General features: G+C 44.4%; 1 protein-coding gene and 1 long non-coding RNA gene across 2 annotated transcripts in view; one reads left to right on the top strand and one right to left on the bottom strand.

The window, feature by feature from the left end:
* Window positions 1–18498, top strand: part of UBXN11 (UBX domain protein 11) — a 69014-nt gene that overhangs the window by 5399 nt on the left and 45117 nt on the right. The window lies entirely within an intron of this gene.
* Window positions 1111–18327, bottom strand: LOC133370929 (uncharacterized). Its single transcript, XR_009759215.1, has 2 exons — window positions 18145–18327; window positions 1111–2340 (listed from the first exon to the last, which is right to left on the bottom strand). It is a non-coding gene; the product is annotated as an uncharacterized LOC133370929 (long non-coding RNA).

The following is an 18498-nucleotide window of genomic DNA, read 5'->3' as shown; positions in this document are numbered from 1 at the left end:
AATGGGGGGGGGGACTTAAAAGGGGTGGGTGGTGGAAGGAAGGGATACTGACTGGCTGTTGCAGAAAGGGGAATGGAAAATCACAATGGAGAGGGAATAGAATGGTGTGTGCTGGAATGGCGCATGGCTGGCTGGCTAGAACCCTGCACAGGAGCTCTTCACACTACAGCTTTATGTAGCAGGTCCCACTTGTTAATGGCTACTTGTCGGCTACATGCTGTTTGTGGGTTCTGCGGCAGTTTGCCAGGGAATACCAGTTGGTGGGGGACAATTGCTGGAAGGGAGACTTCTGCTTTCAAGCCCTGCTTGGTAGCTTCCTGGAGATACCAGAGTAGATGGCTCTTTATACTGTACTCTTCTTGTGAGCAGGCCGTGCTGGTAAAAGAAAGAGGGAGGAGTTGATAATTAAATGGAATTCATTTTCCACCATCGCTTAGGTCCCCTTGGTTTTCATTGTTTAGGAAGTTTAGAAATATTTTAGAACATTGTGAGGAAGCTTCTAGAAAAAGTGCTGCTAGTTATTTAAAGAAGTCGGGCAACAGGCCCGTAACACAGATTTGCATACAGTTTGGAAGCAATAATTTTATGATGGTTTCATTGTGTATTTATGTATGTTGTAAATCGCTTTGATATCTTTTTATGAATAGGAGTATATAAATATTTTTATAACTAAATAAATAATCGATGGCTAAGTAATGTGGTGGGTGGGTGAAGGGGGTCTCACCAGCAGTGTGCTTTCTTGTGCACCCAGCCTCCCTGTAAGCAAAGTAAGGTTGTAGCCACACCATATATTTAATGCAGTTCTTATACCACTTTTAACAGTCATGGAGAATCCTGGGAACTGTATTTTGTTAAGGGTGCTGGGAACTGTAGCTATGTGAGGTCAACGCCCTTAAGAAAATACAGTTCCCAGGATTCTTTCGGGGAAGCCATGACTGTTAAAGTGGTATAAGAATGCTTTAAATTTATGGTGTGGAATTAAGCAAGTTTAAAACAAAAAAATTTAAGGGGGGGGATAGAGGGCCAGAGATCTGGAATTCACCTCTGAACACCACCCCTGAAATTAGGCTTTTCTTGCAGTGTTGTCGCAGGCACAATGAAAAGACAAGCTTGCCAGCCAAGAAGCTTTTATTTCATTCACTGACCCAACCTGCTTGGGGATTACAGGAGACAAAAGCAGAGCATTTACAGACACTTTTGCATCTTGCATTGTTTTCATTGCGCCTTCTTGAATCATCTTCAGCTGATGTTTTGAGGTTTGAGGTCTGCCGGTTCAAAGCGTTGATATTCTCCACCTGAATGGGCTGCAGCTCAAGAAGGAACTTCCCAAAGGCCAGGAAGCAGCCTCTGGTCTACACGCTTCTCCAAATGTTTCTTTAGCTGGGAGGATGCTTCACATGGCATAGCCCAGCATTAACTGATAGGCTTACAAAAACAAGAGGCAGGCGGTCTTCTCACGATGAGAGCTTGGATGACAGATTTGGGGTACCTGTTGAAGGTGGCAGACTGGGAGGCATATTGGAGCCATGATGGCTGAAGACATTCTCCTAACAGAAATGAATGGAAGATGCACAAGAGCCTTGCTGTGCTTATGCACCAGTGGTGGTTGGTGGCTCCAAGTTACTGGGGCAGTGGAATCCGCTCTGGGTTTTTATCTGAACTGTCAAGGAGCTGAAGCACTTTGGACAGCTCCTTGAAGGTTTGGACAAAAACCCCGAGCAGATTCCACTGCCAGCCACCACTGTTAACGCACAAGCCCCATTTGTTCCTAGAGGGTGTGCCCAAGCAAACATCCTGGAGGATTTGTGCCTCTTGTTAATGAGTGCACACGGGTAGGCGATACCCGAGTAATCCTCTGGAGCACCAAAATGTCTTTGTGGAGATGCATACTAGACCTTCTGCGTTGGCGACTGTGTTTGCACAGGCTCCCTCTCTGAATGTCATCTGCATTGCAGACCATCTGAACATGAGCCCACACACCTGAATCAGGTTCAGCAAGTCCTCCTAGTTTTCTTCTCATTCCGCAGATAAAGGAACTATTATGCTGAAGGTGAAGCCAAGAAGCCTTTAGACAGTGGATATTTGTGCATGGCACAGCACTGTGGGTAGTTTGCAGCTAGAGGAGAGGTGAGGCTGTTAGCAGCGGAGGGAAGGTTCCTCTGAAGGCACACTGGGCAGCTTGGATTCGCCCTCTGAGGAGTGACACCTTCAGGTTCAGTACACTCAGAAGAGATGAGTTGCAGCCATCAGGAGTGGTAGCAGAAAGGAAGCTGGACCACCAAGGAACATGGCTTGGCTAGATGGTGCAGACGTAGTATTTTCGGAAGGTTTTGCTGGGTTCTAAAAGAGTAAATGAGAAGAGTACGTGATATGAGGTCAGAGGAGTCCTCAACAAAACGGAGGGTCTACAAGACACGTTGGCAGCTGATGCCTTAGGACAGGCTTTCCCAACTAGTGGGCCACCAGATGTTGTTGGGCCACAACTCCCATCTGCCTCAGCCAGCATTGCCAATGGTCAGGAAAGATGGGAATTGTGGTCCAACAACATCTGGTGGCCCAGTAGTTGGGAAAGGCTGCCTTAGGAAGATAAGAAGCTGCCTTATACTGAGTCAGACCCATTGGTCCATCTAGCCCAGTATTGTCTACCCTGACTGGCAGCAGCTTTCCGAGGTTTCAGGTACGAGACATTTCCAGCCCTACCCGGAGATGCTGTGTACTGAACTAGGACTTTCTGCATGCGAAACAGATGCTCTGCTGTTGAGCTACAGCCCTTCCCCTTTACATAGAGCTCTTTTCTGCCTTTCATGAGGAAGCTCCTCTCCTTGAGTTCACATGCATCTTGACACCCTTTGGTCCCCATGGGAGCCAGAGTGGAATCTGCCCTTTAGATGCTAATATAATAACATGCAAATAGACAAAGTGCAGTTTGCTGGCACCTGCAAGTATCTGAAGCCTCTCTTGGGCAATACCCATCACAGTATTCTTTCCTGACTAGGGCCTAATTAAAGTTTACTGGCAAACACAAAAGAAAAAACAGTTGTGGAGGAAATGATCTAAAGTGGAAAGCTGTGGTTTGAGGAGGAGGAGAATGAGGAGGTGTTTAACTCTTTCCTTGCCCGTATCATATTGTCCTCAGAACCTCTCCCCTCCCATAAGGTCCCAATTATGTGTTTATGCACTCAGTTAAAATATTGTTCATTGGGTGGTATCCATCTACTCAGAGTAGACCCATTGAAAATGGAAATGGAAATGGACTGCCTTCAAGTCGATCCAGACTTATGGCAACCCTATGAATAGGGTTTTCATGGTAAGCGGTATTCAGAGGGGGTTTACCATTGCCTCCCTCTGAGGCTGACAGGCAGTGACTGGCCCAACGTCACCCAGTGAACTTCATGGCTATGTGGGGATTCGAATCCTGGTCTCCCACGTCATAGTTTGACACTCTAACAACTATGCCACACTGGCATTGAAATTAATGGACCAAAATTAGTCATGCCCATTATTTTCAGTGGGTTTATTCTGAGTAGGACAAATGTTGGCTGCAAGCCTCTGTAATTATTGTAATTAAAACGTTTTAGTCAGTGTGGATAGGCAAAATTTGGACCACCAAATGTGGACAGACTCCAACTCCCACCAGCCCAGAGCTTGGAAAAGTTACTTTTTTTGAACTACAACTCCCATCAGCCTAATCCTGTGGCCATGCTGGCTGGGGCTGATGAGAGTTGTAGTTTAAAAAAGTAACTTTTCCAACCTCTGCACCAGCCCCAGCCTGCATAGCCAGCTATTGGAGATGATGGAAGTTGTAGTCTAGCAACGTTTGGAGGGCCACAGGTTCCCTACCCCTGAGTTAAACCAATTAACTCTTGCAGTCTAAGGAGAACATACAGTGGGGTGGGGGTGCAAAAATCAGGAGAGGGTTCAAATTATATCCTTCATCTATCTTTGTTTTTGTTTGTTTGTTTGTTCTTTGTCCATAACAGATTACTGTCCTTTTGCTCCTATTTCTCCTTTCATGGATGCTTTCTTAAAAGTTTGTTAGTAAGTTGCTAGCATTATCAGTTTTGCTTTTTCACCACATCCTTTCATCACTCTGTAGCTGTTAAATCTCTGTGACTGGGTGCATTTCCTCTCTAATTAGGGATGGGCGAATCTGTCAGTTTTGGTTTCTCTCCATTTCTCATTTATCTAGCCTTCAGTTTCCACATTAGTTCATGGTTTTTTTAAAGTCCTCATGAAAATTCATCACCAATTAGTGTGAATTTCTCCTGATATACACATTTTTCCATGGCTTTTTGCCTAATATACATATATTTCCTGATATAATGCATTTTTGTCTGTTATTTTCACTAATATATGCATTTTAAGCACACTTTGGCCCAGTATATGCATTTATGTACACACTATTTGGCTGGAGAACTACATTGCAAAATTCAGAGAAGTGCAAATTTTGAAGGATGGCAGCTTTTCTGTTCTTGTATTGTTTCAGGAAGTGTAAATTAGGGAGGCTTGCCTTTAAATGCAAAGTGAAATGAATTTCTCCCCCAACCCCATCTCTAATGCACATGCATATAAATATGAGTGCACGGACAGATGCTGTAGCTGCTGCTGAGGTATGCGGTGAAATGTCACAGAATATTGTCCGAACATTATGCTTTTCCAATATACCTTTGCTTATAGATCATGTGAAGGCAAGCTATTGCAGGATGGATACAATAGATGGAGTTTTGCAGACAGATAAAGAGGGGGCATGGGAAGCCATTTTTGGACCAAGAATAGAGGTCTGAACAGCATGTTCCTATTTCCATATGTGAAATGTTGGCAGATGTGAAATCTACCTCTTTGGAGCTCTGATTTTCCATTGCTGGGAGTGGAAGGATGGCCATCAGTCTTGCAGAATTAAAAGGAGAACCTTCTAGTTGGCGCTTGGCACCCGATAGGACAGGGATGGGGGACCAGTGGATCTCTAGATATTGTTGTACTCCAAGTCCCATCAGATCCAGTCAGCATAGCTAATAGTCAGGGATGATGGGAATTGTAGTTGAGCAACAACTCCAGCACCACAGGCTTCCCATCCCAGGGATGGGAGATGATTTCATTGTGTGACAACAACTGCCATGTTCAGTTCAGGAGTTGCTGGCTGAATGGGGGCAGGATCCCCGACACAACAAGGCAGGTCGGTGAACTTCCTTAATACTTTGCATCAATACAGTGCGTTAGGGTGTGTTCACTGATATTGTCTAGTAATAAATTTCATTTTATTTAAAATAAGTTTTATCTCAGGAATCTGTACAACATCCCTGCAAAGCAAGGCCAGCCTTATTATCCCCGCATTTGCAGATGGGATGGGGGTGACATTGAGAGACAGTGACTCATTTAAGAGCTGGAAATAATTTGGGGGGGACAGGAACCACTTTGAAAGGCTTGTTTATATTGAAGGGCAGAGGTATAAATTTATTCAATAAATAAATAAATGCCATCTAGTAACTTTGTGGCAAAGGTAAGACTTGAGCTTAGCTGACTTGAGATATTGGTAATATACAGAATCCATTTACCATTTTGGTTAAAGCTGCAAAGTCTTCAATTGGTGGACAGCCCTGGGGGGGGGAATAACCTGTGTGCTAGCACAGCGTGGTTTGGTGTTTTTAGCGTCTGTAGTTAATGGTATTTCCTGGGGGAGGACCCATAAGATCAGAGGTGGAGAACCCTGTGCTTGTCAGATGTTGTTGGGCTCCAGCTTGCATCAGCCCCAGCCAGCATGCCCAAATGGCCAGGGGTGACTGGAGCCGTCGTCCAGCAACATCTGGAGGGCCACAGGTTCCATACCATTTCTTTAGAGGGTAAAATGTATTCTGTCACTTACTTCCAAATGTGGAAAACCAGCCCTGCTGCATTGGGGGGGGGGGCTCCTGATGCTGAGTGGAGGCTTCTGCCCCCAAATCCTACCCTGACAGCACAATTGCCTCTATGATATGATCCCCACCTGAGGCCAGTGGTGGTTTAATGGTTGGCCAAGAAGATCTGAGAGACCAAGGGTTGAATCCCCACTCAGCCATGAAGCTCACTGGGTCACCTTGGGCCAGTCACTGTGTCTCAGCCTAACCTACCTCCCAGGGTTGTTGTGAGAATAAAATAGATGGGTGGGGGGGAGAACAATGTATGACACCTTGAGCTCCCTGGGAGGAAAGGTGGTGGGAGAACCTTTCTCAGTCTAAGGGCCACGCTCCCTTTTGGGCATCCTGAGGGCCACATGCCAATGGTGGGTGGGGCCAGAGACAAAACCAAGTGGAGCAACAAGTGCACATTTCCCCCTATGTACAATAGGCTGGTTTCTGGCACACTCCTCTCTATCCTCCATCCAGGCAAGTAAAAGGCATGTCCAGAGAGTTCAGGACGCATTCCAGGCAGGCAAAAGCATTCGGGGCGGCGAAGCAGGGCCAGTAAAGGGTATAGCCTGGGGACAGTTCTGAGGGCCTGACAGAGAGGCCTGGAGGGCCACATTTGGCCCCTGGGTCTAACATACCCAACCCCTGCAGTAGATGAACAATAAGAAAGATATCAAAACAGCACAGATCTACAAAAGATTGTTGCCTGTATGTTCCCAGCCTCATGAAAAGCCTTTTTTTCACTGATACCTGTCGGCCCCTCTTTCCTGGACGGTTTCACAACATTGGCCTGCCTCTCCCCACCCGGTCTCAGCTGCTGTTGCTGCTTTTGGCTTTTGAGGTTGGCAGGCAGCACAGAAAAACCACCCTGTGCAAGGCAGTGCCAGCGCTTGAAACCTGTTTCCTGTTATTGCCGCAGCTCTTCCTTCAGTATGCACAGAGAAGGAAACCAGAGAGAAAGAGATGCAAGGTGCTGAAAGCTGTAGCAGGAGGAGGAGGAGGAACGTGCCCCAAACACCAGGGAAATCGTCTTGTTCAGGGGTCCTGTCTGGATCCAGTCTGTAAATGGGCCATCTCCAACCTGGTGTCCTTCAGGCAGTGGTGGCTGGTAGGGATGGGGGAAGAAATTCCATTCAGTTCAAATTGAAAGCCGGATCTATCAAAGTTGCAATTTCCGAAGCGGTATGGGAATCGAAATCCTCTGAAATTCACATTGTTCTGAATTTTGGGATGCAGTTCTCCAACCAAGCAATGTTTACAAAAATGCATGCATTAGGGAAAGTGTGCATAAAATGAATATACGGGTGAAAATAACATACAAAAAGGCATCGTATTTTGAGAAATTGCTTGCAAATATGTGTACATTAGTCAAAACTGCACACAAAAATATGTGTATTAGGTGAAATTCACACTAAAATACTGGAGAATTTTCATGAGGATTTCTTTAAAAATCCACAGATGCTGCAGAAATGTGGAGACCAGAATTTAAGACTGGAAAAATGAGAAACAGAGAGAAACTAAACTGACAGATTCTTCCCTCTCTAATGGCTGGTGCTCTTTGGGGCTGGTGGGGCGGAAGGCGGGAAGCCCAGACAGTAGGTGGAGCCACAGCCAACGGCAAGCAGAACGAAGGAAGGAAGGAACTCTAGTTTCGTCCCCCATCCTCCTCCCTGCTGAGTTCTCCAAGGCTAGGGAGGAGGAAGCTGATATGCCGGGCCATCCCCTGGACTGGTTGTCACTTGCAAGTAAGAAGGCAGGCAGGTGGGGGCTGGCTGAAGGCAGACTGAGGTTGGTAGGGCACTGCCCCACTTGCCCTATGGGCCAGACTTCACTGGCACCACATGTTTTAGACTACAACTCCCACCAGCTCCAGCAAGCATGCAAGGGTTATACCCCTTACCTAGGAATAAGCTCCACTGAACTCAGTGAGATTTATTTTATTTCTGAGTCAACATGTATAGAAAACAAATTGGATAGAAAATGTATAGAAAATAAATTGTTATTTATTTTCAGTGTCTATATCCCATATTTTTATAACTTTGCCAAGGAGTTTTATAGCATAAGTTTAATACACATTAATTTTTTTAAAAAAATCACTAAAACCAACATATAAGCAGTCTTTTAAAAATAATGAAAAGGGTAGTAAGAGCATGAAGCAAAAGAAGTAGTGTGTAAAAAATGGCCGAAATAAAACAGTGTTCATACCTATCTGAAAGCAAGCCAAGGAACAAACAGACCTCCCTTGGGGACATTGTCTATATCTTTTTTGTTTTAAAGATATATTTTTCTTTTATTTAGAACTATTCTTTCTTTTACATGCAGACTTAATTAATTAATTGAAAAACGTTGGGGGCATTTGGGAAATTTAAATGCAGCTTCCATCCAGAGCCAGGCAGTTGCCTGGTGAGCACTGGAGCACACGGGAAGGGAATAGCTTGAAGAGTGTGTGTGCATGTGATGATGACCCAGAGCAGACGTGGTTGGTGGTCCCTGGCAGCAGCTCAAGACTACCATGTGTGAATGGTGTCCCTGAGGCAGTCAGTGCCATAGGGGAACTGAAGGAGAAAAGGCCAAGGGTTTATTTGTTTTGTAACAGGGCAAAGAAGATGGGAGAATGCTATCGCCCATTAAATGAGACTAGAGTCACACCCACACCATATATTCAAAGCATTCTTATGCCACTTTAACAGTCATGGGTTCTCCCAAAGAATCCTGGGAACTGTAGTTTGTTAAGAGGTCTCTTCTCAGCATCCTTAACAAACTATAATTCCCAAGATTATTTGGGGGAAAGCCATGACTGTTAACGTGGTATAAGAGTGCTTTACATGTAAGTTGTGGGTGTGATCTAGTGCAGTGTTCTTCAGCCTTGCGTCCCCAGATGTTGTTGGACTACAACTTCCATCAATCCCAGCCAGTTTAGCTCATGGCCAAGGAGTTATAGTCCAACAACATCTAGGGACCCAAGGATGAAGAACAGCGATCTAGTGTGAGGGAGAAGCTATTACCCATTTGGCTTTGTGGATGGGGTTTCAGGACAAAAATCTCTGGGGTCCAGTGCAAAAATCTCTGGGGTCCAGTGCTGGAAGTTCATGCGAGGTACTAAATTTTATGAATGATTGATGGCCTTGCAACACCATTAAAATCCAAGGAGGAAGTTGATATGCCTGGGCCTTTTCTATGTGAGATGAGAGAGGAAGAAATGACTGAGGCGCATGGCAGTACTGTTGCTCCCAAGTACTTTCCCAAGGTGGAATGAGGGACAGACCACTCTTACCAATTTCAGTTTCTCTCCAATTTTTTCAGGATGAAGTTCAGTTTGCCCAACTTCCACATCAGTTTGTGTTTTCTTTTTTCGAGTCTGCACAAAAACATACTTGTGTGTGCATTGCTCCTACTGTATACATTTGTGTACACGACCTTGTCTTATACATACATTTTTACATGCAAATGATCCAGAGTGTAATCCATTCTTGTATGTTATTTTCACTAGCATATATATTTTATGTGCACTTTCCCCTAATGTGAACTCTTGGGTGGGGAGGAGAGTTGGAGAACTTGCAAATTCAGCGACGTGTGACTTTTGAAGGGCAGCTGCATTTCAATTCTCATGCCAGTTCAGGAGATGCGACTGAGGTACATTGACATTAAAATGTGTGCCACGTAAATGCCTTTCCCATCCCTGCTAAATCATCTGGCAGAAAAATATAGGAATCGACTGGGGAGCGGTTTATACGTTGCTTTTGTCGATTTAAAGTCTGCCTTCGACTCTATCCCGAGGGACATATTATGGGCTAAATTGGCCAAAACATCAATTGATAAAAGGCTGTTGCTCCTTATCCATAATCTCCATCTGAATACCTCCCTGCGTGTCCGCTGTGGACGCGATGGGGGTCTTTCTAACTCGATCCCCACAACGAAAGGAGTTAGGCAAGGCTGCGTCCTGGCTCCGCTGCTTTTCAATCTCTTCCTGAACGATCTGGGCCCTAAATGTCTCTCGCCTGACCTCCACTCTCCCAAAGTAAGAGGAAGCAGATAATGCGGTCCTGTTATCTTTCTCCAAAGTTGGCCTCAAACGTTTGATTAGAGTTTTTATGACCTACTGCTCCGACAATCAACTTACCATGAATTACTCCAAAACTAAAATCTTAGCATTTGCAAAATGCCCATCAGTTTCTGGGTGAACAATCAATGGTCATCTCATTGAGCAAGTTAGGTCTTACAAATATCTAGGTATCACATTCCATACTACTCTGTCTTGGGCGCCATATATACATGCAGCTGTCTTGACAGCTCGGACTACGGCGAAGAGTATTGTACGTTACTACTATAATAAAGGGGGGCAGTTTATTCCGGCAGCTATTCAGGTTTTTAGAGCCAAAATCATTTCCCAATTATTATATGGTGCCCCTCTTTGGATAAATGCCTTTAACTCCACGGTAGAATCAGTACTTTCTATCTTTTTACACCAAATTTTTGGCGTACCAAACTGTGTCTCAAATGCGGCCCTAAGGTTAGAAGCTGGCCTAAGCTCGATTGAATGTCAGGCTTGGACTCTTGCCTTCAATTATTGGTCTAAAATTGCATATGATTGCCCATCTGGATATTTGGTGCTCCTCTGGGAAGATGCTCACTTATCCACCTGGATGAAAACCTTTCTTGACAAACTCCCCTGATTAGGCCTGTCATTAGAATATCTTTCTTCTCAAGATCTCGTAAGGGCTAGACAGACTATCTGGTCCCGTCTTAGGGACATTGATATCCAAACTACAACTCAAGCAGCAGCTAAAGTCTGCTCCCCTCTGCACCATAATTTGGCCCTTAATCCCCTGAAGCATGCCCCTTATTTAGATGTTCTAACGTACCCTAAATACCGACAAGTATTTTCCAAGGCTCGTTTCAACTGCCTAGTCTCAGCACTGCTGGAAGGAAGATTTCAGGGCATACCTTTAGAGCAACGCTTTTGTCCATGTACGGAAGGTAACATAGAAACGCTCTTTCATGTCTTCTTTGTTTGCCTGTTATATTCGTCGGAACGTGATATCTATATATGGCCATTCACCAATAAGTTCTCTAATAAATCTCCTGAGCGCTGGCTACCCTATCTTTTGTCAGGCTCCAATAGATCTCTTACGATCTCAGTTGCTAAATTCATTTATGCAGCTCAACTTAAACGGACTTCATCTTTTCCCTAAACTCCCTATACAGATGTTATGTTTTACTCTTATTTTATTAGTTTTAATGCATCATTGTATTGTATGCTCTTATTTGTCTGTATTTTAACTCTCTGTATGGGTCGCTGACCGCAATAAACATATTGTATTGTATTGTATGTTATTTTCACTAGCATATATATTTTATGTGCACTTTCCCCTAATGTGAACTCTTGGGTGGGGAGGAGAGTTGGAGAACTTGCAAATTCAGAGAAGTGTGACTTTTGAAGGGCAGCTGCATTTCAATTCTCGTGCCGGTTCAGGAGGTGCGACTGAGGTACATTGACATTAAAATGTGTGCCACGTAAATGCCTTTCCCATCCCTGGGAGGAAGTGGCTTAAAGCTGCAGTTGTGGGAGAAAGAAAAATGAAGGAGGAGGAGGCCTGAGCTTAAGCAGGGCCAGACGTACCATTAGGCAGAGTAAGATGGCCACCTTAGGTGGTTGATGCTGGAGGGAGGGGAGGGATCAGTGGCAAGTTGTTGGGGGACTGAGGATTTCAGACTGGGGTCTTGTCCCAGGCCTACCTGGAGATGCCAGGGATTGAACCTGGGACCTTCTGCATGCAAAGCAGATGATCTCCCACTGAGCAATGGACCTTCCCCAATATCTCAAACATTTTGATAATCAGTCACATCTCTGGGTAAAAGGAGTATGAGGTATGGGGGGGGAATAGTATGCCATGGAGCTGGATATCTGGGAGTTTGTCAAAATGATATATGCAGATAGTTCATTAATTATCATCATTAATAATATTTATATACAAAATCCCTAAGCGGTTTAAATAAAATACCATAATGGCTTAATTATACAAAGATGTATAGTTGTTAGGATCGCCAGCTCTTAAAATGGCCTCTGTGGTTGTGCCTTTAAGAGCAGTTTGATCATGCTTTATCTCAATGATGGGAAAGCTGCGGTCCAGCAGATGCTAATAGACTTGCAACTCCCATCAGCCCCAGCTGGCATATACAATGGTCAGAGAGCTTCTGGAGGGACACAAGTCCCCCTCCTCCGTTTTATCTCCAAGCAACATAGAGGTTTTGCAGTCACACTATTACACATCAGCTTGCTGTTATTAAAAACACAGAACTAGGCTAGGCTAGGTGGGATGCTGGGGAGGGAGATAGTTCCCCATTGGTCAGCCAGCAATCCTCCTAGATATGCTGGCTTCTTTACATTTATTTTTGAAAATGTCAAATAGATATCCAATGGTATTAATAGAGGACATTAACAGACATGGCATGTCAGAGGAGCTCCAAATTGGATGGTTGTGATCAGACCAGGAATTAGCTTACGTGTTGACCACATTGTAAAGATTATTTCAAACATCAAATCTTAACTGAACGAGGGGACAACAATCAACTACATTCAGAATGATGTAAGAAATTATGTGCAGCACATTAAAGAGAATACATAACGAGGTCAGCAAAATGTCAGGGTGCTGGAATCAGCTTTGAACTTTTGGCAGTTACAGCTGTAAACTAGGGAGGGGTGAGAAATTTGATTCAGTTCGCACTTTCAGCTGAATCTGTCAAATTCACACTTTCCAAAACAATATGAGAACTAAAACAAAGCCGTATTTCACACTTATCCAAATTTTGCAATGTAGTTTGCTGACCAAATAGTGTTTACACAAATGCGTTGGGGGAAATGTGCATAAAAATGAATATATGAGTTAAAATAACATATAAAAATGCATTACATGATGAGAAATTGCTACCTGAAAAACGAGAAACAGAGAGAACCAAAACTGGTAGATCTTTCATCCCTATGACAAACCCAATCATATTTGCTTGAGGGTATGCCCCTTTGAATCCCTTTGGGCTTATTTGTAAGAAGATATACATAGGAACCTGCCATATACTGAGTCAGACTATTTGCTCCATCTAGCCCAGTAGCCCATCTAGCCCTCGAGGAGAGCATCCAGCTGAGGAAGAGGGAAACGATCCCTTAGAAGGGACCCATTCCTTGGGGGATGAGCAGCTATCCTCTTGTGCCGAGGATATATCTCCAGGGGGTGGAGGGATCCTTGTAGTGGGTGATTCGATCATTAGGAACATAGACAGTGGGGTGTGTGATGGGCGTGTAGACCGCAAGGTGTTTTGCCTGCCTGGTGCGAAGGTTGCGGATATCGCCCGTTGTTTAGATAGTTTGGTAGACAGTGCTGGGAAGGAGTCAGTGGTCGTGGTGCACGTTGGCACCAACGATATGGGGAAATGCAGCCGTGAGGTCCTGGAAGCAAAATTTAGGTTGCTAGGTAGGATGCTGAAAGCCAGGACCTCCAAGGTGGCTTTCTCTGAAATGCTACCAGTTCCACGCGCAGGACCAGCCAGACAGGCCCAGCTTCGCAGTCTCAATGCGTGGATGAGACGATGGTGTCGGGTGAAAGGGTTCGGATTTGTTAGGCACTGGGGAACATTTTGGGACAAGCCGGGCCTGTACAAAAGGGACGGGCTCCACTTGAACCAGAATGGAACCAGACTGCTGGCACTTAAAATTAAAAAGGTAGCAGAGCAGCTTTTAAACTGACTGAGGGGGGAAACCCGACAGGAGCTGAGAAAGGTCCGGTTCGGAATAAACCTCCCCCCTGGGATAAAGACCAAAGAAATGATGAAATTTTAAAAGGGGTAGGCCTAGAAGTAGGCATTGTGAGAGCAGGGGCACAGCATATAAATTCAGAAGAGCAAAATTACCACAGGCCTAACCACAAGTGCCAAAGACACTTGAAGAGAGACACTGCTTACAAGTGCCTGTACGCTAATGCTAGGAGCCTCTGAACCAAGATGGGAGAACTGGAGTGCTTGGTCTTAGAGAAGAGCATTGATATAGTGAGCATAAACGAGACCTGGTGGAATGGAGAAAACCAGTGGGATACGGTTATCCCTGGATATAAACTATATTGGAAGGACAGGGAAGGACGTATTGGTGGCGGAGTTGCTCTATACGTGAAAGAAGGCATTGAATCCAGCAAGCTCGAAACCCCAAAAGAGGCAGACTCCTCCACAGAATCGTTGTGGGTGGTGATACCATCTAGGGAGACACTTGGACCCTTGGGTGATAAGGGAGTCAAAGGTGTACTAAAGAACGATAAGGAGATTGCAGAGAAGCTAAATGAATTCTTTGCATCTGTCTTCACAGTAGAAGATATAGGGCAGATCCCTGAACCTGAACTAACATTTGCAGGAAGGGATTCTGAGGAACTGAGACAAATAGTGGTAACGAGAGAGGACGTTCTAAGCTTAATGGACGATATAAAAACTGACAAATCACCGGGCCCGGATGGCATCCACCCGAGAGTTCTCAAAGAACTCAAAGGTGAAATTGCTGATCTGCTAACTAAAATATGTAACTTGTCCCTCAGGTCCTCCTCCGTGCCTGAGGACTGGAAAGTGGCAAATGTAACGCCAATCTTCAAAAAGGGATCCAGAGGGGATCCCGGAAATTACAGGCCAGTTAGCTTAACTTCTGTCCCTGGAAAACTGGTAGAAAGTATAATTAAAGCTAGATTAACTAAGCACATAGAAGAACAAGCCTTGCTGAAGCAGAGCCAGCATGGCTTCTGCAAGGGAAAGTCCTGTCTCAGTAACCTATTAGAATTCTTTGAGAGTGTCAACAAGCATATAGATAGAGGGGATCCAGTGGACATAGTGTACTTAGACTTTCAAAAAGCGTTTGACAAGGTACCTCACCAAAGGCTTCTGAGGAAGCTTAGCAGTCATGGAATAAGAGGAGAGGTCCTCTTGTGGATAAGAAATTGGTTAAGAAGCAGAAAGCAGAGAGTAGGAATAAACGGACAGTTCTCCCAATGGAGGGCTGTAGAAAGTGGAGTCCCTCAAGGATCGGTATTGGGACCTGTACTTTTCAACTTGTTCATTAATGACCTAGAATTAGGAGTGAGCAGTGAAGTGGCCAAGTTTGCTGACGACACTAAATTGTTCAGGGTTGTTAAAACAAAAAGGGATTGCGAAGAGCTCCAAAAAGACCTCTCCAAACTGAGTGAATGGGCAGAAAAATGGCAAATGCAATTCAATATAAACAAGTGTAAAATTATGCATATTGGAGCAAAAAATCTTAATTTCACATATACGCTCATGGGGTCTGAACTGGCGGTGACCGACCAGGAGAGAGACCTCGGGGTTGTAGTGGACAGCACGATGAAAATGTCGACCCAGTGTGCGGCAGCTGTGAAAAAGGCAAATTCCATGCTAGCGATAATTAGGAAAGGTATTGAAAATAAAACAGCCGATATCATAATGCCGTTGTATAAATCTATGGTGCGGCCGCATTTGGAATACTGTGTACAGTTCTGGTCGCCTCATCTCAAAAAGGATATTATAGAGTTGGAAAAGGTTCAGAAGAGGGCAACCAGAATGATCAAGGGGATGGAGCGACTCCCTTACGAGGAAAGGTTACAGCATTTGGGGCTTTTTAGTTTAGAGAAAAGGCGGGTCAGAGGAGACATGATAGAAGTGTATTAAATTGTGCATGGCATTGAGAAAGTGGATAGAGAAAAGTTCTTCTCCCTCTCTCATAATACTAGAACTCGTGGACATTCAAAGAAGCTGAATGTTGGAAGATTCAGGACAGACAAAAGGAAGTACTTCTTTACTCAGCGCATAGTTAAACTATGGAATTTGCTCCCACAAGATGCAGTAATGGCCACCAGCTTGGATGGCTTTAAAAGAAGATTTGACAAATTCATGGAGGACAGGGCTATCAATGGCTACTAGCCATGATGGCTGTGCTCTGCCACCCTAGTCAGAGGCAGCATGCTTCTGAAAACCAGTTGCCGGAAGCCTCAGGAGGGGAGAGTGTTCTTGCACTCGGGTCCTGCTTGCGGGCTTCCCCCAGGCACCTGGTTGGCCACTGTGAGAACAGGATGCTGGACTAGATGGGCCACTGGCCTGATCCAGCAGGCTCTTCTTATGTTCTTATGTTCTTATGTTCTTAATGTCTACACTGACTGACAGCAGCTCTCCAGGGTTTCAAGCAGGAGTCTCTCCAAGCCCTACCTGGAGATACCAGGGATTGAATCTGGGATCTTCTGCATGCAAGGCAGATGCTGTAGCACTGAGCTACGGCCCTTCCTCAATAGTATGTGCACTGTTAAGGCCTGAACCAGCCAAAGACAGCACCCAAGCCTATGGATTACACACTTTGACATTTTGAACCACATTTTCATTGAAAAATGAAGCATTTGCTTGGCTCTCATTTACTAATTGGGATGGAGGAGCAATTCAATTCAGTTCACATCTAAAAGCAAACCTACCTAATTCACATTTTCCAAAACAATACACAAACTAAAACATAGTCAGCCTTAAAAAGGGGGCACTTCTCTGAATTTTGCAGTGCAGTTCTCCAGCCAAGCAATGTGCACAAAAATGCAGGTGTTGGGGGTAACATTTGCATTAAAAAGCATATATGATTACAAATGACATACAAAATGCATTATATGAGGGGAAACAGCGTTTGCAAAAATGCATGTTAGACTAAATGGCATTCAAACATTTGTAGATTAGGAGAAATCTACTGTACAATGCTGAAGAATGTGCCTGAAGACATAAAAAATTGCAAAGTGATGTGGAAATGTGGGGAACAGAATATATTTGTCCATCTTTATCTACTGAAATAAGTGGAGCCGAAAGATGCTTAATATTGGCTGGACTGTGCCTTTGCAGAATAGGATTTGGAGCTTCATATCCATGGTATGACACAGGAATTGCCTTCCACATCCAGTCCACACAGCCTGTACCCCTTATATGAATTTATTTCGGCCTGGAGTAAATGCCTTTGAACTCCATGGGGCAGACATCCAAAGTTAGGTAACCTCCATGTTAGATTGCTGCAATGCACTCTACGTGGGGCTGCCTTTGAAGACGGTTCGGAAACTGCAGCTTGTGCAAAATGCAGCAGCCAGATTGGTAACAGGGACCAGACAGTCCGAACATATAAAACCGATTCTGGCCCACTTGCATTGGCTGCCTGTATGTTTCCGAGCTCGATTCAAGGTGCTGGTTTTAACCTATAAAGCCTTACACGGCTTGGGACCACAATACCTGATGGAACGCCGCTCCCGATACAAACCAACCCGTACACTACGCTCAACATCCAATGCCCTCCTCCGGGTGCCTACTCCAAGGGAAGCTCGGAGGGTGGCAACAAGGGAGAGGGCCTTCTCAGTGGTGGCCCCCAAATTATGGAATGATCTTCGTGACGAGGTGCGCCTGGCACCATCACTGTTATCTTTTCAGCGCCAGGTCAAGACTTTCCTTTTCTCCCAGGCATTTTAGCATGTGTTTTTTAATTGTTTTAAATGTTTAAATTGTGCTTTAAATTGTTTTTAAAAGATGTGTTTTAAATTTGTATATGTGTTTTTAGTGTTTTTAGGTATTGTAAACTGCCCAGAGAGCTTCGGCTATGGGGCGGTATACAAATACAATCAATCAATCAATCAACATGCACAGGAAATCTGTTAATTTCAGAAACAGGTGGTATTAAATATGTTCAGATCGTATGTATGGACACCTCCCTCTGCCCCCCCAAAAAACCCTGCAGCAAGCACACAAACATGTACTGCTTTCAATACCTGAATCCAGGGTTTCAGAGCAACTGAAGATTCTAATTTCAGTTGTCAATAGGGATGGGAGAGAAAATTGATTCACTTCAGATGTCAAACGAAAACACAGCCATCCATCAGAATTCACAAGAATTTTGCCATGCAGTTCTCCAGGCAAGTAATGTGTACAAAAATGCATATAAGCAAAAATAGCATACAAAATTACATTACATTAAGGGGATATTGCTTTGCTAAAATGTTTATTTTAGGCAAAATTGCATACCAAGATGAGTATATTAGGAGAAATTCACACTAATATACTGCTGGATTTTCTTAAGGACTTGGTTGTTGTTTTTAAAGTCACAAACTAATGTAGAAGTGTGGTAAACTGAACTTAAAAGTGGAAAATGAGAAACGGAGAGAAACCAGAAATTGACCAGTTCACCCATCTCTAATTGTCACATCTTGGCTTTTAATCCAATGAGACCTGTCCTTACCTCAGCATTGTCAGCAGCCAGAGTCAGACTCATCAGTAGCACAACAGTGGCAAGCAGGAGGACCTTCATGGTGAAGCTGTATCAGAGCTCTGATGGATGGAACTTTTTGCAAGGGGGACTTCCTTCTCTGACAGAAGACACTGCAGATGGCAAAGAGGCAGGAGGAGTTCACCAATCACAAACTCCCCTGCTTGCTGTTCTCCTGCACTGCTTTCTCACATTAGATGGTGCGGTGGTGTGTGCGTGTGTGTTCTTTGGAACGGTTTTACTGCCAGTGGTGGGGCCTTAAAAACTTCATTTAAGAGACTGGGTTTCCACTAATCTAAATGGAATATAACAGTAGCGACTCTGTGC

This window comes from Rhineura floridana, chromosome 15, assembly GCF_030035675.1.
Source record: "Rhineura floridana isolate rRhiFlo1 chromosome 15, rRhiFlo1.hap2, whole genome shotgun sequence".
NCBI classification, from domain to species: domain Eukaryota; kingdom Metazoa; phylum Chordata; class Lepidosauria; order Squamata; family Rhineuridae; genus Rhineura; species Rhineura floridana.
The sequence above is the reverse complement of the archived record's forward strand: the minus strand, read 5'-3'. Positions and strand labels throughout refer to the sequence as shown.